The 26,305-nt window shown below is 35.9% G+C and overlaps 1 long non-coding RNA gene across 1 annotated transcript in view; it reads left to right on the top strand.

Moving 5' to 3' along the window:
- LOC101748866 overlaps nucleotides 1-10,966 on the top strand; it is an 88,382-nt gene extending 77,416 nt beyond the window's left edge. Inside the window, exon 3 of the long non-coding RNA XR_006939233.1 lies at nucleotides 10,859-10,966. This is a non-coding gene — a long non-coding RNA (uncharacterized LOC101748866). The remainder of the gene's footprint in view (nucleotides 1-10,858) is intronic.
- The last annotated feature ends 15,339 nt before the right edge of the window (nucleotides 10,967-26,305 follow it).

Genomic DNA, 26,305 nt, shown 5'->3' with positions numbered 1-26,305 from the left:
GCATAGCATACTGTGATGAATCTAAGTAGAGCACTGCCAAGAGCAGTAACAATTTCAGGAAAATGAATCATTATCAGCATTGTAAATATAAAAATGTATGTATGTATATAGATAGATGCACACTTATGGCTTGTTTTGGGACTCTTTCTCATCAAAGTAAGAAGAGGTGAGTTGATCCATGGTACAGGTTGGAAACTGGTCAAATAATTAATAAATATATTTTCTATGAGGGAAGAAGAATATTGTGTGTAGTAGGTGCAGAAAGGCAGGTTACCATCATTAATAGGTAAAATGCACACATCCAATTATTTTTCAGTGACTTGAATGGGATAAACTCAAATATACAGGGATATGGGTAATACTGTATTTTACAGACTCATCTAATCTTCATGGATTTCATGACTGTGCAGCGGTATGATAATAGGAAGGCACAAAAGAAAAGCTTAGGGTTGAGTGTGAAGGAAGTGGTCTCAAATTGCACCAGAAGTTTAGATCACATGTTAGGAAGAACTTACTCATGGTGATCAAGCTTTGGAAAAGGCTGCTTTAAGGAAGGAGTCCCCATTTCTGAAGGTATTTAAGAGACAATGTGGACATACCACTAAGGGACATGGTTTATGGATAGAACTTGGGTAGATCAAGTTGTTGGTCTGATTTAGTGATCTTGAAAGACTTTTCCAGCCTAGATGATTCTATGATTCTTTAGTATCAAAAATAGAATTGATCCCAGTGATACAATATGTTGCCAAGTGCTCAGGGTTATATGGGAGAAGTTAAGCTGGGGGATGTTTCTTTTCTAAGCAATATCAATTACCTTTTTGACATAAGTTAAGGCAATTACTTCTGTTAGTAAAAGCCTACAAGGAAAAGGTAGGGATTTACAGTAGGTAATATTTTCATCTGGAAGACCTTAACCTCCTTTAAAAAGAAGTCAAATGATAGCCTTCTTTCTACTTCAGACATCTAGAATAACATCCCAGCTACTTTTCCAAAGAGCATTTGTAGGAAATAGAGGAAAATGTGTCAAGGTAGGGTGTGATAACCTCTCTTCATTTGCCTTTATAAGAAGGAGATTAAAGTATTAAATGCTTTTGATTAGGAAGAGAATCTAAATGAATATTTCAGAGAGAGATGTCTACATGTTAAATGCCTAAAGCCAATAGCAGCTGATACCATCCAGTGTTACAGTTCTCTCCATAGAGGTGTGAATTCCAGCTACATTTAATTCACAGCTGTATCTCTGTGGTCTGACTGAGGTCATTTCATTTGCTCCTTGGGGATGATGAATGAGAGCCTGATACCATATAGGAATAACAAGAAAGACTCAACAGGAGCACCTGTTTTCTCTGCTGAGGTCCTCAGAGTATTGAAATAGATCCTATTTTCTTTTCACTCTGTTCTAACCTTGATAAAGTTAGGAAATAAAATATGAGCAGCTCCTAGATAATGCTGGAACTATGGTTTCTGTGGCAACATCTGTCATCCTGACCACTAAAGGACATGTCCATATTTCAATTTTACTTTATATCTATAAGTGTGTTTTTACTTCTCTACCATATATCTCAATAGGTTCACAATCATTTTAGTCTGTGTATGGTGGTCTAATTAAACCTCAAACCATAGCTTTTTACATAAAGCAACTTGAACAAAATAATCATTAAACACCCATCTCCTCACACTGTCTAACAAGTCATTTAATAGAACTATCACAAATAGTTTTATAAGTATTACATACTTTTATTAGTAAGTAAAATTAACAGATATATCCATGAATCTCCTGGGCAAGTAGAGATTAATACCAATAGGAATTTTGTGCAGGAATTTTTAACCCATGATGAATGATACTTCAATCTGTTAGACTAACTTTATATCATCAGCATAAAACAATCACTACAGATATTGATTGTGGCACATCGAAGGCACGTGGGCTCATGTGAAGGTGAATGATTTTGTGTGTGAACGTAAAGAAAAAGGAGCAGACAGCACTGTGCAGAAAGGGAATGGGCACTGCTGGTATAATCTTGGGGTTACTTTAACATAATCTTTTGAAGACGAAGGGTATTAAAGCAAGGTTTTATAACAGGTATTCATTGGCCTCCTGAAAACCTATGTCTCTACAGTTCCGTTATAAGTATGGGATATTCATGTTCAGATATTTCTTATAAAATGAATTACTGAATTGTGTATATTCTCATGGGATATGAAGGAACAGATGTTAAATAAGAGGCACCACAGCTCTCAGGAGAACTCAGTAGTAACTCCAGTGCTAGAGGGAAGAACTGACACTGTCTTCAGAGCCCCAGTAATGAATCTTCAGGGAACCTCCCTTTACTGAAGAGTGTTCCTATACCTTTTAATTAAGTATCTCTAAACTCAGATCTAGGAAGCAAATGCCTTCAGAGGTTCCTTGTATTTTCAAGAAAATAGGTTAGCACATAGTACTCCCATATGCACCATGGAAAGTCTCTTGTAATTTATATTTTCTTGGAGGCACACAAACAGAGCAAGCAGAGAATGAATACAGAAACAAGGTTACCTTGATGTACACATTTCATCAGTTAATTACTTCCAAAAAGAGCATGTTAGGTGCAAACAGTGGGGAGGAACACTGCTTCTGTAGGACTGCAGTTGTGCCTCATAAACAATGAATTTATCCAGGGGCTATGAGAAGAATGGAGGGATGAGCTCAGCTCATATAAAAGAACTGAGCACACAGCTAATTGTGGCTCCTTTACAGTGCTTGATTTGTGTCAGTGATCTTTCATCCAAGCATGGATGGTATTCTGCCATGGTTGGTTAGTTCTGTAATTGACAAAATCCTCTGCTCGAAGCAATCTCTTATCTGTTCTTGCAGTCTTTCATTTGTTTTGATATATAGACAGATCTTCATCTGTGTTCATTTGCCTTTTATTTGTATACTGTGGCCTTCTTGCATTCATAATTATACTGTTTAGTTGTTATATTATTTTAATATAATTAACCTTTAATTTCGGAATATCTGACTTTTCAAATCAGACCATATTTTCTGGATGTTCAGTACATGTGCTTGCATTTTTTACACTTCCAATTGCTAGTTTTCACATCAATTCTAGTATGACCAGTTCTCAAAGTGAGACCAGGAAGAAAAAAAAAAAAAGATCCTGAAATTTTTTTCAACTACACATATTGCAATATTTTAAACAGACTTTAGTTTGAATTAATAAAATGAACCTTGCCTTAGAGATTTCTACAAATATCACTGAGATGACAAGAGAATTATACCCTCTGAAACACTATAATTCCTCTGTGAATTGCTGTTCAGTAAGTAGCTTTTATTTTTATTTTTATTTTATTTTATTTTTATTTTTGTTTAAGCTGCATTATTTGCAAATCCCACAGGGGAATGTGTGTGATTTCCTAGACATAGCAAAATTGCTTCATGATTTTTTTTGGCATGGATGAAACAGAAACAGAAGTGAGAAATGACTGTTGTAAGCATTCCAGAGCAGATGTTCTCAGACTTTTCAGAATGACCACTGCATCTGGGAAACAGCAGTCACAAAAATGTACTTTCAGCTCTCTTTCATGCCAAAAAAATTCAAATAAGAGACTCAATTATAAGCTTAAATGACTTCTTCAGGAGAATGGTGGATAGTGGTTTATCTCAAGAGGAATTAATCAATCTAGATTATATTTAGGCTGTCTTGTAAAAAATTTCCTGACAACCAGAACAGTGTGAGTGTGTGAGGGTGTTCCCATGTGAACTACAGAATGCTGGGGAACATCACAATTGTTTCTAACAGAGACTCCTGTAAGTTTCTGAATGGATTTTATAAAATGGTAGGATACTTCAATGAGGGGTTGGATTTAATGACCCAGAAACACCTACATGAAGCATCAGAATAAGCTGGGAGAACAAATCTCTCAGTCTGAGCTGGATGCTCATTTATAGCTCCTCAATGCTGCATGGGGATCACATCTCTCTAGTGATAAAAGGTTTTTAGTCATGGGTGACTTCCAAGACTGGATTCACCTTATCTATGTTGCAGCCACTGTGGATACTTAGTACATATTTGTGCCCAAGCTTGTCTCACAGTTCACTTGCTTTATGACACCAAGCCTGAACTAGCATCCCTCCGTACCCTTTCTTAGCTCTTCAAAAGGTCTGGAATACTGAGGATGTGATTGCTGCTATCTATCTTTTGCCTAAGACCAAAACCCAGTTGTAGAGCTGTTGCTGACACGGGCTACTCTTTGCCTCAGGAGAACTACTTATTTCATTCAGTTCATATTTCCTTGTTTATGGTTATGGTATGATCAAGGTGCATCAAACATACAGATGATGTGTTTGAATTATTTGAATTATTATCTTAGTTTGGATTGGAATTGAGCTTCTGAAATTAATTTCTCAGTTATTCCTGTTCAGTCCTCTATTGGATTGGTCTCACAGAGCACAACAGATGTTCTTTCTATCAGTTGAAAATAAACTAAAAAATCAGCTCCATAACTGCACTTGATGTGGTCCATCAAATAGTGGTCATTCTGTCAATGGCATCAGATTACAGTAATTCCTAAAACAATTCCGGAAGTGCTTGTCTGGATCTTCAATATTAGTTTATAGATGCACTCCTTCTGGTCTGTGTTATTTTCTTGTACAATTACATACAGCATTGACAGAGATATGATCAGGCTGCATAGGGCCAGAGCTTCATCGAGAACCATGCACTTTAAATGACATCAATACTAATGTAGAAAAGCTGAATGGCTGAGACGTAAATGGGCCAAAGAAGATTACCAGTCTTAGAAGTATGGCTGAATTCACAAAAGTGCAATTCTAAATATTAGTCAGGCTCTCAAGTGGATAGAATTAGATATAAATGAAGCCAAATCTTTCCCTCTGTGTACTTAATTACAAAGTATATAAATTCTTTGCAGCCTAAATTAAATATCTGTCTTAGTATACTGTTGCCTATATATTTCAAGGTAATACATTGTGTATATTCCTCTTACACTTTCATATTGGCAGAACTCAACTTCCAGGCAGGTTTATCCAATGCCTCATATTTCTCAGAATAGTTTTATCCTAAACAAATCAGTCCATGCTCATGAAATTACTAAGGTGCAGACATATGCTGTAACAGTTCAGCTCTTAGACTAATTTACATTGTTGAGTTGGTGCCTAGGTTATCCAATGGTTGATGAAAATTAGGTCTTTCAGGAGAGTTTACAACACTGACACACAGAGCTACTTACGGGAAAGAGTTGGGAGGAGAGTATGTTTTGTGAATTGTATTAGAGATATGGTTGTTGACCTGCAAAATGAGGTAAGGTAACTGAAACCAGAAATGACAGACTTAATAGTTCATCTCTCCTAAGCACATAACACATTCTATTATTTTTTAGTGAGAAAGTGGACCTGCCTTTAAAAGTGGCTTGAAGAAAATATGGTAAAAGTGTTGTTCCCTTTTTGTGTATCAGCACAAAGATGGGAAAACCTACTTAAGAGATCAAAATCCCAAGTGATTAAAAAATAAAATAAAATCAAAGAAACAGATATTATCAATATAGTAACCAATTTCCCAGGAACTGGCTGGACCCTGGAAAAGACATTTTGTTTCAGAAGAGCAGATACAGAAAGCATAATTTGAAGTGGTGCCCTCTTGAGAAATATATACTCCTGGAATATGGATATCTCAGAGTTGGGACATTTCCCAACAGTGTTTCTACACTGATGATGTAATTTCTCAGTGTATATACCAACGAACTTTGCAGAACTTATTTATTCCTTCTGCCACTATCTTCTCATTGAACTAATAAACAGATCTTGAAACATAGTAACTGTCATTCAGAAATACTCAAGAAACACAGATTTGATGCGGATTTTTCCATTGAATGCTGTCACCTGAGTCTGGCCAATTAGATCAAGATGTTTGTCAGATGCCAGAAAATAAAAGCAGGAAGCAGAATAATAAAATAAAAACAAAATTGTACAAGTTTTTAGAAATTTTCTATATTAAAAGCAAGCATTGTTCTGTTTTTAGCTGACAGTGTTTACTGTAAAAATATGATTATTTTTGTAGTTCCCATTAGTAATTGTGTTAGTGTATTTCTGAAGTGAAAATCACACAGGCTTCGGGGGAAGAACAATTGCCTTTTGTAGATGAAGGTTAAACTACCAGTGTAGAATTGCTTCCTACACAATGGGAGAAGTGAACGACTATAAAATATGCTTCTTGTCAACAAGACAGCTTTAAAGCTTCTAGGCTCTATATGAATCCCTTGAATTGATAGTTTGGGAGGATGGCTTGTGCTTCCTAGGGCTCAGTTCAGTTATAAAACAAGCAGATCCCACTTATTTATGCAGAAAATCTGGAGAATGTAATTTTTCAATGTATTTCAGAATAAATGATTCTCACATAGTAGTAACTAGTCATCCCAAAAGAACATCCTTGTTTGGGTTTGTTTATTCGTTGGAGAATTTGGAAGGAGGGAAATTAAAAGGAGAAAAACAAACAAACAAACCTTAGAACAACATGTAAATCAAAATGTTTCCACCACGAATAGAAAACTAAGAATTTGTAGATATCTAAATTTTATCATCTGCAATAAACAGGCTGATTTTTATTAAATGCCAGCATTTTTGCAGGCGTTACTGGAATGTGTTCTCATTTACATTGATCTCACATTACTGGTAGTTAGAAAATAAGAAAGAAACAAAAGAAAACTGTATTTCATAAGGAATTTTTAAATTGAATCTGGTACTTATAGTTTGAAATGAGGCCATTTATTTAGTAAATGTAAGTATTTTTAAATGAAACCTTTAATGAAGCCAATCTGATGTTATTTCTGAGCATTTATTTTCAATTATTTTTTACTGTCAGCTCTCTTACATCTGGTGAAATTTAAATCAACAGACCCAGCAATGTAGCCCAGTATCAGAGTATCTAATCCTTCTGTTTTTTTATCAGTGTCATAGACCAATGAACACTAGATGGAAGGCCCGTGCTTGGTCTGAAAAACACAGAGGTCCACTGGAATTGTTACTAATTTTGATTACATAGTGGATTCTAAGATTTCCCGCTTCTGTCTCTTTCTGCACTGATGTAACCCTGTAAAGTTATACTTACTATTACTATCATTATTATTTCAGTTACAGTAACAATTCTGCTGAGTGGGTACCATTTTAAACGATGAATCCCTCTACTAGGCATGTACATTGGCATGGTTTGGTGACGGGACTCAGTAGGTCAGGCTGATGGTTGGACTTGGTGATCTTGAAGATCTTTTTTGACCCAGATGATTCTGGGATACTCTGATCATAAAACACAGTATTTGCTCTGACAATTTTTTCTAAACAGATGGAAGAAATCAACGGAGAAAGTGATGTATCTGTTATTGAGCCCATTTGCAGAAGACTGCACTTTCTTGATGGAAATGCCATATTTTCCTTAAGGTAGAATCACAGAATTGTCGAATGGTTTGGATTGGAAGGGAACTTTTAGTTCCAACCCTCTTGCTATAGGCAGGGACACCTCCCTCTAGACCAGGTTGCTCAAAGTCCCATCCAGCCTGGCCTTGAATGCTTTCGGGGACAGGGCATTTACAACCTCGCTGGGCAACCTGATCCAGTGTCTTACCACCCTCACAGTAAAGACTTTCTTCCTAATATCTAGTCTAAATCTTCCCTCTTCCAGTTTTAAACCATTTCCTCTTACCCTGTTGCTACCTGCCCTTATAAAAAGTCCCTCCCCAGCTTTCCTGTAGCTCCCCTTCAGGTATTGAAAAGCCACCATTAGGTCCCCCCAGAGCCTTTTCTTCTCCAGGCTGAAGAGTTCCAAATCTCAGCCTGTCCCCGCAGTGGAGGTGCTCTAGCCCTCTGACCATCCCACTTCCATATCCTTGTGTTGGGGGCACCAGAATTAGATGCAGTACTTCAGGTGGGGTCTCAAGAGAGCAGAGTAGAGGGGCAGAATCACCTTCCTCAACCAGCAGGAACCCAGGACATGGTTGACCTTCTGGGCTGCAAGTGTACATTGCCAGCTCATGCTGAATCTTGAGCCAGCAATATGCACTTGCAGCCCAGAGGGTAAACCAAGGAGAAATATATTTGAGGGACAAAAAAATAAAATAATAAAAAATAAAAAATAAACCTCCCCCCTATCAGTTTAGAAAAACTGCTATCACCACTTCACTCTTTCTGAGACTGGGGGTGCCTCTATGAAGCCTGCCTTTGGGACTGATATGTCTTTGCAAGAACTTTGGCTCAGAGAGCAGATTGCCATTTTATTCTCCCCATGTGTGCTGTGCTAAACATAATGAGGCTGAAGCTGTTAAGTCGAATCATGTAAGTAATATATAATATGAGTAATCGGGAGTGGATGTAACCCTAGTCTATATAGAAACAGTGGGTTTGCCTTACCAGTCTGAGCATTAAAAAACAAGTCTCACATTCTGTAAGATTCCCTGCACAATAAATCCCAGGATGCTCAAAGTAACAGAAATTCTCCATATCCTAAGCCACAGTGAAACTGAGAAGAGAACAACATTCAAAAAGGTGTATTCATAAAAAAGAATAATCAAATAGCAGAGAAAATATTGTGCAATATGAGTTCATAGTGTTCTAGAAAGAGATGCCATAAAAAGATCCATATAAGTGAATCCCTACTGCCAGATAATTGGTGGAAGGATGGAGGGAGGTATATAATATTGAATTATGCTCCAAAATGTGCTTAATAAATAGTATTGCACAAGTTTTTTTTTTTTTTTTTTCATTAAAAGAGCAATTCTTGAGTGCATCCCCCTAAGTCTTACTTTTTCTTTTGTGTTTATCTGTATTCATTCTGTTTAACTTACACTTGAGTTTGAAAGTTTTGCAATTACTCATTGCTTGTTATGTAAGTTTCTGTTTAGGAAAACAACAACAACAACAACAACAACAAAAACCAAAAAGCCTCCACCATTACTGGTGCTTTAAAACGTTCATTAGTATATGCACATAAAAGACTTTGGTTTGATTCTGATATTAAATTATTAGATTATGTGTACAGACTTCAATTAAGCTCTTTCTGAACTGTTTCAGGGGAGGAGTGTTAAAATCTAGCCCAGTATATTTAATAGTCAATGCATAGCCTTTATTCACAGCAGAATATGAAAAGAAATCAGAGCAAGTTCTGATGGAGAGAGCATGATGAAAGCAGTGCTGTGTGCAGACATTTGCTGCTTTAGCTATCACAGTGATTCCTTTCTTCTAGACTGGATTGAAAACACACATGTTTGGCAGGCTTACTCTGACTTTTTTTCCATGAGTCCCAGCTGTGATTTCACTTTGGGTAATGGAATAAAAAAAAAAAATAGATAGTGATATTAGATAAGGAGCATTTGCCAATAGATGGAACAAAGAAAAAGAATTTGGAAGCATGGCCCATATGTAGCTGCAATTTTTGGTCTCCACGAGACAGAAAATGAGTTCCTTTATCTCTGCATCTGCACATCTACTCCTGCATAAGTCTGTGAGCTCAGGGTCAAGTTTAGACTTCAAAGCCTACACTGTTTTGAAATTCAGAAAATTGAAGTCTTGCAACCAGGCATCAACATGCTGTTGTGACATTTGTTTGTTTGTTTGTCAAAGAAGGATCAAAAGCTTCCTAGAATGAGAAATATCAGGGTATTGTCTGTTGAAAGAATAGATGAGACATGTAAGATGCTCTGCTTGGGCAGCCTGTAGGACAGCATGGACCCCTGTACATATCCAGCAGAGAACAAACATGAATGAATGGAGATAGGCTGGAGCATATGTGGAGCTTTTTCGCTTACTTTCATAAGCAAGCCAGCCAAGAGCAGTGATTCTCTCTCCATATTAATGCAGCCTCGCCTTGAATACTGTACACAGTTCTGGGTTCCACAATACAAACAGGACTTGAAAATCCTTCAGTATGTCCAGGGGAGGCACCAAAGCTGATAATAAAGCTGGAGGCATGTCCTGTGAGGAGAGGCTGAGGGCACCTGGGCTGTCCAGTGTGGAGGAGGCCAAGAGTGGACCTCACTTCTCCCTACAGCTCCCTGAGGTAGGGAAACAGAGAGAGATGCCAAGCTCTGCTCCTTCCTGAGAACTGGTGGCAGGAGGGGAAGGGAGCTACATCAGGGGAGGGCTGGACTGGGTATTGGGAAAAATTTCTGTACCATGAAAGAGGTCAAACACTGGAATAGGTTTCCTAGAGTGGTGGCCGTTGCCCCATGCCTACTAATATTTAAGAGGCGTTTAGACAATGCCTTCAATATCACGCATTAACTTTTTGTTAGCTCTGAAGTGCTCAGGCAGTTGGATTCAGTGATCTTTGAAAGTCCTTTCCAGCTTTCTACTCTATTCTTTTGTATTCTAGTCTGGTCTGGTTTATTCTGGAAGTGTCCAGTTAGAAACTGTTTCTTACTGGCTTACGAAAGAGTGGAATTTTCTGCAGAAAATATGGGATTTTTTCACTGTTTTTTAGGCTTTCTTTCCATTATACTTTGTAGCAATTGAATGAAATTTTTGGGGGATACAATTGCTATCAATAAAAAAAAAAAAGATGTCCATAGTCCAGTTAAGCTTTTATCCTTTAAATGTAAATTTCTCTCTCTTTTTTAATATTTTCAGTGGCAATTAAAAAAAAAAAAAAAAAGATATAAAAGAACAGCCAAGCAAAACAATTAATTTTACTAATTGAAAATTCAAAGCAAGCTTCAACTATAGATCTATGTAGTGTTCATGCCAAAGTGGTGATCAAAAAAAGCTTTTCTTTGCCTTAATCCAAGAAAGTAAACCATAATGGCAATTAGGCTTTAGTTACAGTGAGACCAGTGACTGTTATGATGTCTAGTGTCAACATTACAGTCTTTTCAGTCCTAGGTTCCCAGTACAAGAGGGACTTGGACGTACAGAGTTCAAAAGAGGGCTATGAATATTATCAAGGGATTGGAACAGTTCTGCTGTGAAGAGCAGCCAAGAGAGGTAAGACTTCAGCCTGAAGAAGGCTCAAGGGGATCTCATCAATGTCTACAAATGCCTGAAGGGAGGGTGCAAAGAGAATAGAGCCATGCTCTTCTCAGTCAAAATGGACAGCAAAAGAATGAGAATCTTCAGATGATTTTCTTATTCCAGATGCAGCATCTCTGTCTTAAATTGACTGGATTTTCAAGAACGAGGATTGAGGACCTACATCTTCATATTTTGAGAAATGTGGCAAACTGAAAAAGGAAACACAATAATAAGGGTCATATCAAAAATTTTCATGTTTGTTGTTTCTTCTGACCTTCTGAAGTTAGCAACCAACAAGATAGCTCCTTTTAACCTGGCGTTACTTTGCAAACAAGCCATTATGGGGAACTGTGGTGCTAAGACTCAGCATGATCAATTTCTAGAGTCACTGAAGTGTTCACACTCCTAGATGTTTTGTACTTACCTGCAATCTAAGAAAATCAAGTGATAACTGATGGATAAAGTGCCACCTAATCCTCAGTATATGCCAGTAAGGAAGGCAAGAATTATCATCCCAGATGACATATAGGGTAACAAATATAGAAGGAAATAAATGTTCACAGCATCTCTAACCCTGTCTGTGACAGTTAGTGCTCAAACTAATCCAGGTTTTTTGAAGTAACAAAATCAATCTACAGGGCAATACTGACTGAATTAACAATCCAACGTCACAAATGCTTGTCATTCCTTACCATATGACTGCCACACGTTTGACAACAGTTCAGTATTGTCACCTGTTTCACAGTAATGCGTGGATAATTCTGCATTTTGTTATAGAATTTTTAGTCACTATAAAGAAAGGACATTAATCAGTCATGAATTATAGCTAAATTGTTCAGATTTTTACTTTGAATACTGAAAACCGAGTTAGTTTATGAGAAATCACATTTTCCTCTTACCCAAAGGAGATCATAAAGGAAACTCTGAGGTTATCTTCTACTGCCGAATAACTGTCCCAGGGTTAAATGGGGAGAGAATCCAGGACAGGGGATTTTTTACTACATTACACTTTGAGATTTTTTTTTCTGTCCAGATACAATCAATATGCATAAATATTTAAATATGATATAAAAAGATGTATGAGAAAAGAGGTAGCATATTTGAAACAGCTGAGGAAATGTAATTTTCTTTAAATTTAAATAATTGAACAAGGTATTTTACTACACATGAAAACAGAGAAAGGATGCATATAGTTGCCTTCCTCTGTACGAAGGAGTTAACTTTGTCAAAGTTAATTTTCTGCTTCTCAGATTGCAGGGATGCAAGCCAGAGCTGGGAAGGACAGATAATTTTTATGCCAAATTAAGGATGACTCTAAAACCTAGTGACCTTTAAATGGGATGTGAAAATCAAGGATAATTGAGTGGCATGTCTGCTAATTATTTAAAGGAATTAATAATTCAGAAATAGGGAACTAGCTCTGACCTAGTCTACAACTTGAGGGGCATATATCCAATTTTTAGAATCCATCATCTGTCTTGTGACCTCTACTTGAGGTTTTCTGAGTTCAGTCTAAGATGTATGGGATAAATTAGAGTGCTGGTAATTATGGCAAAGGTCAACTTGTAATTGTTGTTCCCCATAAGACAGAGGAGCTGAGAGCTGAGTCATAGCCCCAGCAACCATCAAATAACTGGGGGTAGAGAAACACCAATTCAGCAGTAATCTTACCACAGTCTGATGGGACAGATGGAACAGCTTTCAGGGGGGAGGGCCAACTAAGCATTGTTTTTTGTTGACATACTATGTTTTATCTAGATTTCTGCCTGTGTGCCTACAAGATAGTTGGAGAAAGAGACCTATGTTAATGAGTGGGGATTCATCTAGGCAGATGTCTTTATCGCATATACGCTTATCTGAACGCAGCACCCATTGCTGCCTTTAGAGACTGTAGATGAAAATGGCCTCTTCTGTGCCCAATTGACCAGATCTTCATGTAGATTCAGGAATAGTTCAGATTATTGATCCAAAATAGTGCCAATTTATTGTTATATGAAAAAAAAAAGACATTTGAGGCAATCAGTGCTTCAATGTTATTTAACTGTGTGACTGTGTGTGGGAATAATCTTACACCAGTTCAGCTTAAAGACCTTGCTAACATGCATAGAGATTTTTTTAAGGCATACAGGACATTAAAAACCATTAACTCCTCCTTGAATTTTCCATCTCAGACATGCAGTCCTTTTCTCATCTTCTATGTGGTCTTGTGAGGATTGATTGAATAAAATGACTTCAGAATTTCAAAGAAAGTTCTCTTTACTTTTAACTAATCTTCTTGAATAAAATATTATGTCTTATTCTGCTTGAATTATCCCCATGATCTAAGTATTCTTAGGAAAATTCCACCAAGATTTAACATGTGCATAACACTAAGCATGAGCCCAGAAACTCTTTTTACAATTATTTATGATGTCTTAAAAACTAACATGTGGGTTTGTTGTTTTTTGTCCATTACAATTCTTTATGGAATTAGGTTGTTTTCCATCTGTAGCAATAAAGAGGTTTAACTTGCATCATGATCCACCTGGACTGAATAGTGGAATTAGCATATCTATGCTAGTGAGCTATTTAGGCTGATTAATGGTGGTGTCTTTAGAAATCTCTGCCATGTGCCATGAGTGTATTAGCTGTGGTCCATGCTTATATGGTGGTATTCAACTCACAGAAATTTTCTAGAAGTGGATCTTTATGTCTGTATATAAACGATGTACTTAAGATGTCATTACATTGGTGAAGATCTAGTCAATACAGTGTAATTTGGGGGATTATTTTAGACAGTGTAGAATCTTCCTTTTCATTAGGTAAACAATTCAAAACAGTTCAGTGCATTCAGCTCTCTTTACTGTCTATGCGGGCAGGGACTGTAATGACAGTTTCAGTCATTTAGATTACGTGCAAACATATGCGTTTGGACATCTACATTTGGATGTTATAATCTGCAAGTTGAAATCCATCCTTGATGTGGCTATGCCTTAATTCACAAATCTGGAAAAGTAATCAGCACAATTGTTCATCCTTACAAACACACATGAAAGGAGTTTGCTAAGAAGGGATCTGTTCAACAGTAATGTTTACAAACACAAATAAAATCTCACAGTATAGAATCATAGAATGATTTGGGATAGAATCAACCTTAAAGATTGTCTAGTTGCAACCCCTGACATGGGCAGGGACACCTCCTACCAGGCCAGGATGCCCAAAGCCCTATTCAACCTGGTCTTGAAACAGGAGACATTACTTTCATCATAGTCCTCATATGTTTGCTTAAATTGTAAAAACCTCTTTAAAATTATCCACAGGATATACACATTACACAAATTCTAAAGAATAATATGCTTGTGTGTCTTAACAGAATTTCCCATTCCTGTTAACAGAATGGATCCTACTGAGCTTGGTAAGAAGCTACCTGTATATTCCAGAAAGGTGATAGGTTACAGAGAAGAAACTGGGCATGAATCAGTGTGAAAAATTCAATATTGTGATTTGATTCCTGTACCAAAAGCACCAAGAATCAATATGCACACTGCATAAGAGAGTTACAAGTCTCTTTCATCTACTGCTAGTAAACCTTTGTTTATATAAAAGCAAAGGAACACTCAACACCATAGCTCTAGTTAATATCTATAGAGTGTGGATCTGTCTTTTGTTATCAGCTACTGTTACGGAGAACTGTAAATTTTTTCTCTCTCCATGGCCCAGAAGTTGTATTTCACTTTTCATTTTCTTTTATCTTTAAGTTTCCAAGTAGATATATATTTGATTCATAAATTCATTCAGAAATGACTTTTGTTGGCTCAGTCTTCAGTAGTAGTATTTGTGTTATTTGTAGGAAAAAATAGTTCTCATAGACTCAGATTCAATAACTCTCTTTAAGGATTGTACAGAAAAAATATTGAAGATAGATTGAAGAACTTCTGGATCTGAGGTGAGATTAATTTGCCACTGCTCATATACAGAACTTCGTTGCTCTGAATGTTATATGCATGCAGTAGATATGAAATAGGCAAAAGAAGTCCAAAGCAAAGAAGTCTGGCAGAAGTACATCTGTTGTGGTGAAATTCACACCTGTTGTATGGCTACACTACTGGGGATGTATTGCTTTGTTATTGATGCCTTCTTTCCTCTTTCTGATTTTGAACAAGAGAGATCAGCTATGTTGTAAATGGCAAGTCAGGTTGAGTGAAAAGTCTCTTTGCTTTGGCCTTCTAAATTAATTCCAAAAGCATCTTAATTAGTGGGTTACACTAGTTAATATCTGTTGCAGGTAGACAAGCACTAGGAATAGGTTAAGCAAGGTGATTAATTTGTTGGGTAAAGTAAGACAAAGACATTTATGTGTTTTGTTTTTTTACCCTGCTGGACACATCCCTTAACTTCCCTATCTTAAAATTCCTCCTGGAATATAGAAATCAAGTACATATTGAGCAGTTAAATATCAACATATCAATCGTTCCTCTGTTTGAAACAACAGAAGCACATGGCCTTGAGTAAGGATAAATCAGACAGATACTTCAGTCCACTAGCAGGAATAGCTCTCTGGGAGAAAAGTGCTGACTTTGCCACTAAATAGGCATGGTTAGATATTGGGAGCAGCCTACTCACTCTTAAATTAACTTTTTCTCTCTTTCCAAATAATTCCCATTCCTTTCTCCGTTTCCTTTGGAGATAATGTATGATGGTCTTAAAAATTACTACTGTGAGCATTAATGTATACCCAGAAAATGTACATATATCAAAGATTTCTGTTTTCCCCTCCAAGGGGGAAGTAATTACACTATTTTTTTTTTAAATTTTTTTTTAGGACATTGATTATTTAGTGAGATTTTCACACAAGCAATGAAGAGGAAACTTTTTACAATACTATATAGCCAAACATGCTTTAGGGGTATGTCTTCCCTTTGAATTTCTACCTGGTTCTTCACACACAGACACAAAGAACTGCACTGTGCATTGCAACATGATTACAATGGTCTATTGAATATGGACCCTTCTAACACATGTATTTCCTCCCAAAGTGCCATTAATATTAATGGACCAAGCAGGGAGAACTAAAATGTTCTGCAAATCAAGGAAACACTTGCTGCTTTGGTTATACTTGCTTCCCAGTCTACATAGTGGCAATTATTACACTGCTTTCACTATAATTAAAGGTTGTACCATGAGGAAAAGAAAAGAAAAAGATAAGTAAAAAGGCAATACATGAACATTAAAGATGATAATTTGTATTTAGGTAGCTGATATATACACAGGATTTATTTTGTTTTGTCTTTTAGCATATGATAAAATGAAAAAAATGACATAAATCTTTGCTTTAAATGGAAACTGCAGTTTGGGACAGCAATTGAGAGACCTGTCCAAGCTACTGACACAAACATTTTTTATTCTGGAACGTATCCTTGAACATCTGTCTTTTCAATCATGGGGAGAAAAGAAAACGGTTTAAATACTAAGAATAAAGTAATTCTCACGAGGAAAAAACATTGTTTTTTCACTGAATTCACTGAACGGGGATGAGAGTCTCTCTAAATTTAGTATATTCATATAAGGCTTGAGAAAACAGCTGTTGATTAGTTTATTGTATAGAAGTTGCAGAAAGGTTAGGTTTTAATTACTTCTTTGAATTGCTCATATGAGTAACAGATTTTTTTTGTTATTGTATTTAATCCAGTTGAATTCTGGAGAAGCGATAGCTGAGGAAGGCGATCTTAAAGGACTGTATTTTGCAGTTAATAGTATGTGTTCCAATATTAAAATTGTCACAGTGATAATTAACATGATAAAATATTTTAATGAAGAGGGAAATATGAATAGTTGTGTTACAAAATACTGCTGCAACAAGATGGATATTGCTGATATTGTCAAAGATTTACTTGATAATACTGATCTATGTGTCTTCTCTCATTAGTCCAAAATAAACACTAGCTTAAAATGGCAGATGGTCTCCAACAGTGTTTCATATGAGGGAGCATTAAGCTAAAAGGTATAAATTCATTTTAAATCTAATTTCTTGATGCAGACTGAGAAAGGACATGGGTGTAGTTAAAACCCCAGAAAAAAATTCTTTGAGGTTGTTTCAAAGTGCAGATCTTGCACAGATTTTTTGTGTAACACTGGGAAGTCTTTTTCTTTTGGTATATGTTTTCTTACTGCATTGTGGGAAGAATATTTATTTTCCACACTGCCTGTCCGTATGTTCTGTAATTTTACTGAAACTCTCTCTCACCAAACTCCAGTATTTAAGATAATAGGGTTAATAACTGAGCTATACACACACATTCAACAGGAACATATATTCAAATAGTGAATACCAGAATTTAAAGTTAAAGTTTGCTAGAATAATTTTGTTCTTCATGTATGTATGTATGTATGTATGTATGTTTGTCTTTAGCATATGAACATTCTTTTGCAGGGATCTAAGACTTAAATGATCTGTGACTTCAAGGTTTTCATCGCAAAAAATCCTGTAAAAAGTGCATTTAAAAACAATTCTGCAATCTTGGGCCTGGAGAACTACAAGATCATGAAATAAGAGTGGACCGAATGGATTTTATCTGACAATATTAGCTTTGGGTCTAAATTACATTAAGTACATCCTAGGCTGCATTTGCCGTAAATGGAGGGAAACAGATGCTCTTACGGTGCAAAACATCCTTCCTAAGAATAGATGTTTATAACAGAATTTCTAAAAGCCTCTATCTCTCTTCTCAAAACAAAACAAAACCCTTGAGAGAGGAGGTCAAATACGTACGTGTGTAATATATGCTTTTCAGCTGGTGAGTGCTATCCCAAATGGCAGCTTCAACAGTAGACAACGCAAAAAACGTTCTGAATTCTGAGGTGTCAACAGCATGAATGAAAATTGCAAACACCCATTCACTCTAATTTGCTTCATATCAGTCCTTTTTCTTTTTTTTTTTTTTTTTTTTTTTTTTTGAAAGAGTCAAATGTAGTCTTGAGGTGGAACTGATCCTTATTAAGACAAGGTAATACAGCTTTTAAATGTAAAATACATAAAATACTGCATATAAATACAGCTAAGCAGCATACTGGAAGCTAAAGGTGCTACCTTGGGTAGAGTAATACAAAAAGTACCCCTTACAGTGCAAGTTATTAGCAAAACAAATTGGGTGCAAGCTTTTGACATAAATAGATTTTAGCAACAAGAATTATATTTTCTAGAGCTTAGAATTCACCATGTGTACTGAATGAGATTTTTTAAAAATCTCTTTTGGAAAATCTAAATGCATTATTGAAGTACAGCATACACAATCGTAAGCCTGAATTAAACTGGAAAACTAGAAATAGTCATAAACAACTGTATTTAATATGAGATTTAAATTAAGTTTGGGCAAATTGTAACACATATGGAGAAAATATTTAAAGAAAAGTATTACTAAAAAAGACAGAACATGTTAATCAAGAAAAAAATAAAATGACTTCAGTAGCAGATGATATTTAGATCATAATATTAATCCAGCCAATGCAGAATTTTAAAAGAACCTTGAATGTGATCTATACTTAATTTGAAACCATTGAAGCAAGTGAAGAGCATGGGTAACAGAGCAGTAATGATATCTGGAATGCACAAAGACACTAATTGCAATATTCTTTGCTAATTAAAGAACCTGTAATTATAGCACTAGGGTATTGAAAACTATCTTCTACAGCACCGAGACAATGTCATGTGAATTACCTCTTGCACAAACACAAAGTTGAACTTTTGCTTCCACATGCACCAATAGTTGACGTCATAACCTTTACTGATTAAATAGACATATATGCTAGTGATCAAATGGTTTTACATAAAAGAAGACAGGAACGTATTTTGTCACTTTTCTATTTCTTCATGATCACTGTACCTTTGGACCTGAAAGAGCAACCCTACATATATAGAGTTGGTTTTTTTTCCTCCTTCATTTTTTTTTTTTTTCCCCAACAGAATCATAGAGAAAAAAACTATGTTTGGGGAAATACATTTTTCATATTTCCACGTGAGGCTTTGTTTAGATCAGTATATTGAATCTATGTGATTGACATGGGATATGCTCAGAATCCTTCTAATTACTTGATAGAGGCCAGTTGACATAAAGGTTACGTGTGGGACAGAGCATTAATGTCATTCACTTCCTTGGACTGAGTGACAAACAATTACCTCCATGCTAGGATTTAACTGGATTGATATCTAGTGTTCTAGCACTGACAGCTGCCCCCAGGATGAATATTTTTTGATATATGCAATTACATGCTATCATGAGATTGTTGGTGATTAATGTCAGTCCTTCAGAACTGTCACCTAGAAAAGGAAATAAAGGCAGAGACTAGTGTTTAGCCTGAAAAGATAATGATGACCCTGGAGCCTTCATTGTGGCTCTTTGATAAAAGCATAGATGCCTGAACTTTAAAGTATTAGAGCTTTAAAGAAAGCCTGCTATTCAGAGTTTGATCAGGCCTCCATTTGTTATATTAGTAATCTCAGTATGAAACACCTAACTCATTTTAAAAAAGGTGTCAGAGGAATTAAAAAGAAGCAAATGAGAGAAGCTAATTGGACACATGAGAATCATGCAAAGGCTTAGCATTGAGAGAAAGATAAGTGTATCCAGCAGGAGAAATGCTGCGTGTCTCCAGAGTTTGCATGAGATAGACTACAGCAATGGTGTGTATCATTAACTAATGATGTGCAACCCACACTGCTGTGAGCAGCTGATTACCTTGGTCAGGGAGATAATCTGTGTCACAGAACAACCAGATTCAATCTTCTAAAGGAATCAATCTGGATACTTCATTTTGGAAAAATCTGTTGTGGCCTTGGAAAACATTTGTCTACGTGATGTGCACAGGTCAGATTGAAGTTTTTTTTGTTGTGTTTTTGTTTGTTTGTTTGTTTGTTTTTGTTCTTAAAAGAATCTAGCTTGTATTTTGCAGACACTCAATGAGTGAAAATTCTCATGTGGAAAAATAAGATATGTCCCAATAAACTGCTGTGTGTAACTTCTTATCCCATACATGTCAGAGAACAACAGCAGACCTCTGCCAAATTTTCTCCAGATTCAGGAAAACATGTTTAGCTTTATGAGTTGCATTCGGTACTGACACTGATGTTTTCTACCTCCACAGAAGAGTTGGAAGCATTCCAAGAATCTGATTTGGCTTTCCAGTTACCATATAGATATAGAGTCTTACATCTTTTATTATCAAATTCCAAGTTTATACTCCAGTTGTCCGAGACTGTACTTACACGATAGTTCATTTTTTTTCGTAAAATAACTATATAGACCTACTGAAATTCTTCACTATAATCTTTAATCTTTTTGCATGTTCTCAAGGCTATTCTCTAGGTTCACTCTGTTTTTCAGTAGTTTTTCAGCTGTTGATTGAAGAATGAAATCCAGAATTCTAGAAACTTCCTTATTAATAGGAGCTGGATGTAGTATCATATTTCTCTTTACTCCTTAATAAGCCCTTTCTGTGTCCAAATATATATTATATTGCTTGATTACTAATACCCTGAAAGTTCATTCTGATGATTTTCAAATGTTCTTAATTATTTATTTTTCAGAACTGATTTTCCAAGGGATGAATTTACTTACCCTGTATCAATGGCTAACAATCATGGCACAAGTGACTTTACACTTCATAAAATGTGCTTGCTTAATCACAGATGCAAGTGTATCTGTAGAAGTGATCTCTTAACTATTTATATAGTATTTATATAATTAATTTTACTTTTATAAACTATTTGCCATCTGAGTTAACGACTTCCTATTAGTGATCATAGAAACAGTTTTGGTTCTTTAGCATAGGTCACATAATGGCTTGATATACAAGGAATTGGTGGTTTGGGACCAAGTGAATGCAGCAACTGTGGATGAGTTCCCTTTCATAACTGTTTGATGAAGCTTGAAGGTTAGAGAATTTGTATTATTTTTGTTGATGTTTTAATTGTGTATTACAAATGCAAATGTCTAATAGCAGTCTGTTACAGTGGTGACATTGATATTACCAGCCCAACTTTTTAATCTTGCTTGTCATGATACGAAGTTACTTCGACAAGATCTTCTTCCCTTGTTGATTGACAGTGATTATTTTATTCCTTAATTTTTCATTAATTTAATCACTTGTCAACTGTTCTATTATATTCACCTGGATCTATTGATCAGGCTGTCAAGAATATAATTACCTGAGTACTTCTGTTATCCCTTTTAAAAATGGTGGTACCTAGAGTTATTTTGAGTCTACAGTTTCATCTCCATCTTAAGAAAAATATCTAACTCCTAGCAATATTCTTTCACATTGCTACTTAATATGTCATGTAGTAGATGCACTGAAGAGAATTTTACTGCGAGGGTTGTATGGGAGTTGCTAAGTCACGGCCTGAACCAATGATTGAGCATCTGGTGAAGGGACACAGCCAGCCCTGGGAGCACAGGTGAAAGCAATCCAATTCTGTGACCTGAACTGATGGAACCTGGTTCCACCCCTCCCTAACCCTCATTTAGGGGCTAGCTGCTACAAAAGAAGGATCTCTACCCAGGGATCCCTCCTTTTGAAGTATTTGGTGAGTTCTGTTTCTTGGCACAGGTAAGCAGTTATTTTTTTTTCTTTAATTGGATTGAGGCTATATATATATATATATATATTTTAAGGTAATTTAGAAAAGGTTATCTGCTTTTACCCTTCCATATAAGGGTTGAACAAATTACTTTTTTTAAAAAAAGTGCTTTTTGGAAAAATCCATGGGAATAATCCTTGACAAAAATGAACCAAAATACAGAAGTTTATTCTGCACTATCAGTTTCTGTTACGCCAAGTGACATCATTGAGGAGAGAATCTTTATGTAAATTCAAGAAGTTTTAGTATATGTCTTATTTTCAAATGTCTGAAGGATCATTGTACAACACAAACAATGAATAACAGTCAATGAATTAAGAAACGAAAACCACCCAGAAACCACTTGACTGAGTTATCATGTGATTGATTGGAAAGTGCTCAAATGTTTACACGTATGTGTAAAAGAGATGCGTCCTTTGTGCACCATTTACAAATTAAAAAGAAAACACAATTTCTGAAGTTTATAACAAGCAGTTTGCTACACTTTAGGCAGACTTTCTGTTATTTTGATGAACTCTCATATTATTTAGTAAACACATCCTCTGAGCCAAGAAAGGTGAGAAATATGCCTCATTGATTGTCTATATTCTAATTAATCATTGTTGTGTGATATAATGCTATTGGCATAACGATACATCTGGTGCTATTTATCTTCTTGATCTTCTTGTAGGTATCAGATTTCACTGGAATGACTTGAGTAAGCTTTCACTCAAACTAAGATTGGGGATTAGCAACTATTGGTATTATGAAGTATTTCAGGACAGTGATGGTACTGATGTTTTATCTCTGCTGCAAAGGTAGTGTTGATTTCAATGCTGTATTGCTATTCTTTATATATTAGAATGCTTTTTTTTTGCAAGGATTGCTACATTTTAAGTGCATTTAAAATACTTATTGTACAGTATTCTAGAAATTAGCATACCTAAACCATGTTGCAGATGTTCTGGGAAAAACTGCAAATGCCATTTCATTTTCTACACATCTATTCAGCATTCTGCTGTCCAGAATATTGAAGCAATAGATTTAATATTCTCTGATTGAAAAAGCAGACAAAACATAAAAGACAAACAGATTTACCTCTTTCTGAAGGCACAGGGCAGTGCAGGTTCCAAATTTCTAAAGAAAGTGTGGCCATTCAAATCTGAAATGTCAGCACATTCTAAAGTGTATTTAGGCTATTGATTTGCACTCATGAATGAGATAGACACAGCAAATACAGGAATGATAGTCTGGAGTAAATAATCTAATTAGTAATTACATCTGTAAATGTATTCAGTATAATAAATATGGTCAGCAATCAGTTTGACTGCATAGCTGTTTATAAATAAGGTCAGCATAGCTGCCTTGTAAGTATACAGTACAGTGGTTCCTCTTTTAATGCCACGTTGCTTGGATTATATATCACGATGTAAGCAACACTGCATGCAGTTTGTGTAGTTAAGTCAACAGCTTTACTGTTGTATATCTATCACAGCCAGTGACTCACTGCAGATAGAGATGTGTAAGAAAAGAAGCATGTGGAGAGAAATGCAACGTAAAGACATGAGCTCTGCCTCTTCTGCTGAAAAGTATTCATGGTGGGAGATGTGCTATGCTTAGTCTGGCAATACTGAGGAAAAGATTGCCACATTTCAGGTACAGGAAAAAAAAAAAAACAAAAACAAAGAAGCCTTCCTGCTGCATAGTCTGAACCGCAAATACAGACATATGAGCTGGGGTTGGTCAGAAATTCCAAGCTGTAGTGGATTGTCTTAGCTCACAGTAGGAAAAATAAATGGGATCTACAGCAGATGGTACCACCCTTATCCCAAAATGTGGCAGGAAGGAAAAAATAACAGCTGAAATCTCAGCGGGGGACAGGTCTGTAGCAAAGAGAGGGAGAAAGATGATCATAGAATCATGGAAACATAGAATGGATTAGGCTGGAAAAGATTACCCAGTTTCAAACTCCCTGTCATAGGCGGTGCTGTAACCCACTAGATTAGGGTGATTGCTGTTTCTGAGATGATCTATAGCTTTTTCCCCCAGCTCATTATGGTAATACTAAGAATCTAGTGTTGCTTAAGGATTTAGGTTTTCTCTTCAGCTTGGTATTAGTTTTAATATGTAAACAAGTTATTACTTTTCCACTCAGATTTATCTTAACACTACCCAGGAAATGAATGGGAACTGTGCTGTTATAGTTAGAGACAAGGTAGAAGCCTATTTTTCTAAATTACTTGCAGATGAAGAATTCTTCTGAGATTACTTCTGCATATATGTGTGTATAGCTTAGCTCCTAGCAGTTATTTACATTAAGGTCTTGTGCATATGTGATGAGAAAAAGTAGAAAATAAAGGGAGAACTTTGCTTTCCCGCAAACTGTTCTTCCCAGCCTATTCAATCAAAGAATTCAGCCTACTAGTAATGACATCCATGTGCACAAGGTACCTGTTTTGTCTTGAATATTAATGATGAAACAAGATGTTCTCATCCTTTTTTAGATATTGGGGGAATAAAATTAATCTCTCAAGGGGAAAGGAAAGAATTATGAACTCAAATGGTGTAATTATACCTAATCATTTTGACTTCTAGTTAGACACGTTGATTCATGCCAGTTCAGGATCTATCAAATAATTTTTATGCTAACTTGTCTAGTTTACATCCCATAGAGTTTTCTGTAGTTTTTGCCATTATTTCAAAGTGTTTGCATGAATTTTAATGCTTATTAAAATCAGGTATTAATAATTATAGGTAGAGCTAGCTACACTGTGGGAGGTACCTTTGATACTTTTCATGAACAGTTCTGCTAATGCACATCAGTCACTTGAAGTTACCACTTTGTCAATATTTCATGTATTCTTGACAGTAGAAAGACAGTTTTACTGGCAGTGATTATTTGAGGCTTTCTGTCATCTTCAGGTACTGTGCTCGCTGTCTGTTCACTGATTTCTCACAACTTTCAAAGTCTGTGTGTATGTAAGAGAGGGAAATACGAATGTTTTACATACCTACAAAACACACATTGTTAGTTGCTGGTGTAAAGTATGATTTAAAAAAAAAAAAATATTGTATATTAGCAAGCTAACTCCAAGTCTTACCAACAAATTTTCCATGTATTTTCTCATAATATTCCTTGTAGTCGTTCATTTATTTCAGCGTCATTCTCATGTTGGTTACACCTACTTCCCCATTCTATATCCCCAGCCCCTGCAATGGCGGGACTTGCTGTCACTTGGAACTTTTCCTCTTCAAAACAACACAATATGAAAAACTAATCTGAGATTATCTCAAGGAATAATATTAATTTAATAGTTCATAAAATATCACTTTTTTCTATTTGGAATAAAAAAACAACGGAGTTATAGAATAACTGGAGTTTTCAGAAACAATGGCTTGAAAATGGATAAAACACTTCCTTTAACTAAAAATGCTCAAGTGCCTTCTTCTAATACAAGAAACTAAATTTTAGTTACCTTTTTTCAGGCACTCAGTTCTATACCTCTGTGTTCAACATGAAGGTTTTTTGTGGTGTTGCTTTCTTCTTTCTTGAGTCCTGTAATTTTAATTCTGTACACAGTGGATCTGTGTAATGTATGACAGCAGATGATATGAGGCATGCTGAAACAACTGTCTTAGTCTATAGCTTGTTTCTGAGAGATCTTGAAGGAAGAAACAAGTAAATGGAAGGATGACCAGAAATAAACTATTCTGGTGTACCTGTGTCCACTGTCTATTATTATCAGCCAGGACCACGATTTGTGCACCCAGTCTAAGTGTGGGAATTTTGATTGTCCAAAACCAGTGCAGTGAGCTGTAAAGTCTATATGTGGCAAGGTTTTAGTGTAAGGCTGGTATCTGAGAAGAATTCAGGGGATCATTATTCCTAGATGTGATCCTGAAGTGGTCCATCACTCAAGGGGTCTGGTCAAGACTGATCAACTACAAGGTATCCACAACTCTTCAGTTGTCTTTGGGGAAGGAGGGAAACTACCTCTTTCAGGAACTGGCTTTGCTTTAAAAAAATCATGTAGTTCTGTCAAATATGTAATTTACCATGCATATATATATATGCACTGCATAAGTATAGTTTCATGACTCACTGGGTCATTGCCCACTTGGTTTCCTGTGAGCATCTGTCTTGAAGGGCATACTTTTGGAAAGGCTTGTTATCTATATAGGTATTTTGTATTGGAGTAAGGTATGTTACACCTGTTCCTTACTTTAATAGTAAGGCCTTTTGGTTTGGAACTATATAAGAACAAAATTTCTCTAGCAACAATAGAAATGAAAATAAATAGAGGAACATGAATGACCTAGCACTGAAAAAGACAAATAACTTCTGTGGATTTGTGAACAAATGACCTTTCAAAGTAACATTTCTCAGTGCATCTACCTAGAAAGGAAGTATTATGTTCTACAGTGTCTAAATGGCTGGTGAATCTGAATTAATGGCTAAGACACTCAAACATCAAAATTAAAGGTGATTTCAAAGTATGAATTCTTCATCTAATGAGATCATTTTCATAACCTTATGTTAAAAATGTGGCCCTGGAAAAGTAAAATGATTGTTTTCAAGCTTTACTTAGGCTGTGAATTATGTGCTTGAAAATCTTTTTTACCTATTGAATTGACTGTCAATAAAAGTGTCTTCAGCGAAGAAACTTGAAAAAGATTACAAAGCTGCAAGGTGCAGTGTATCGTGTGTTTTGTGAAAAGCT

Source organism: Gallus gallus, chromosome 4, assembly GCF_016699485.2.
Source record: "Gallus gallus isolate bGalGal1 chromosome 4, bGalGal1.mat.broiler.GRCg7b, whole genome shotgun sequence".
Taxonomy (NCBI): Eukaryota; Metazoa; Chordata; class Aves; order Galliformes; family Phasianidae; genus Gallus; species Gallus gallus.
This window is presented reverse-complemented; position numbering and strand designations above follow the sequence as displayed.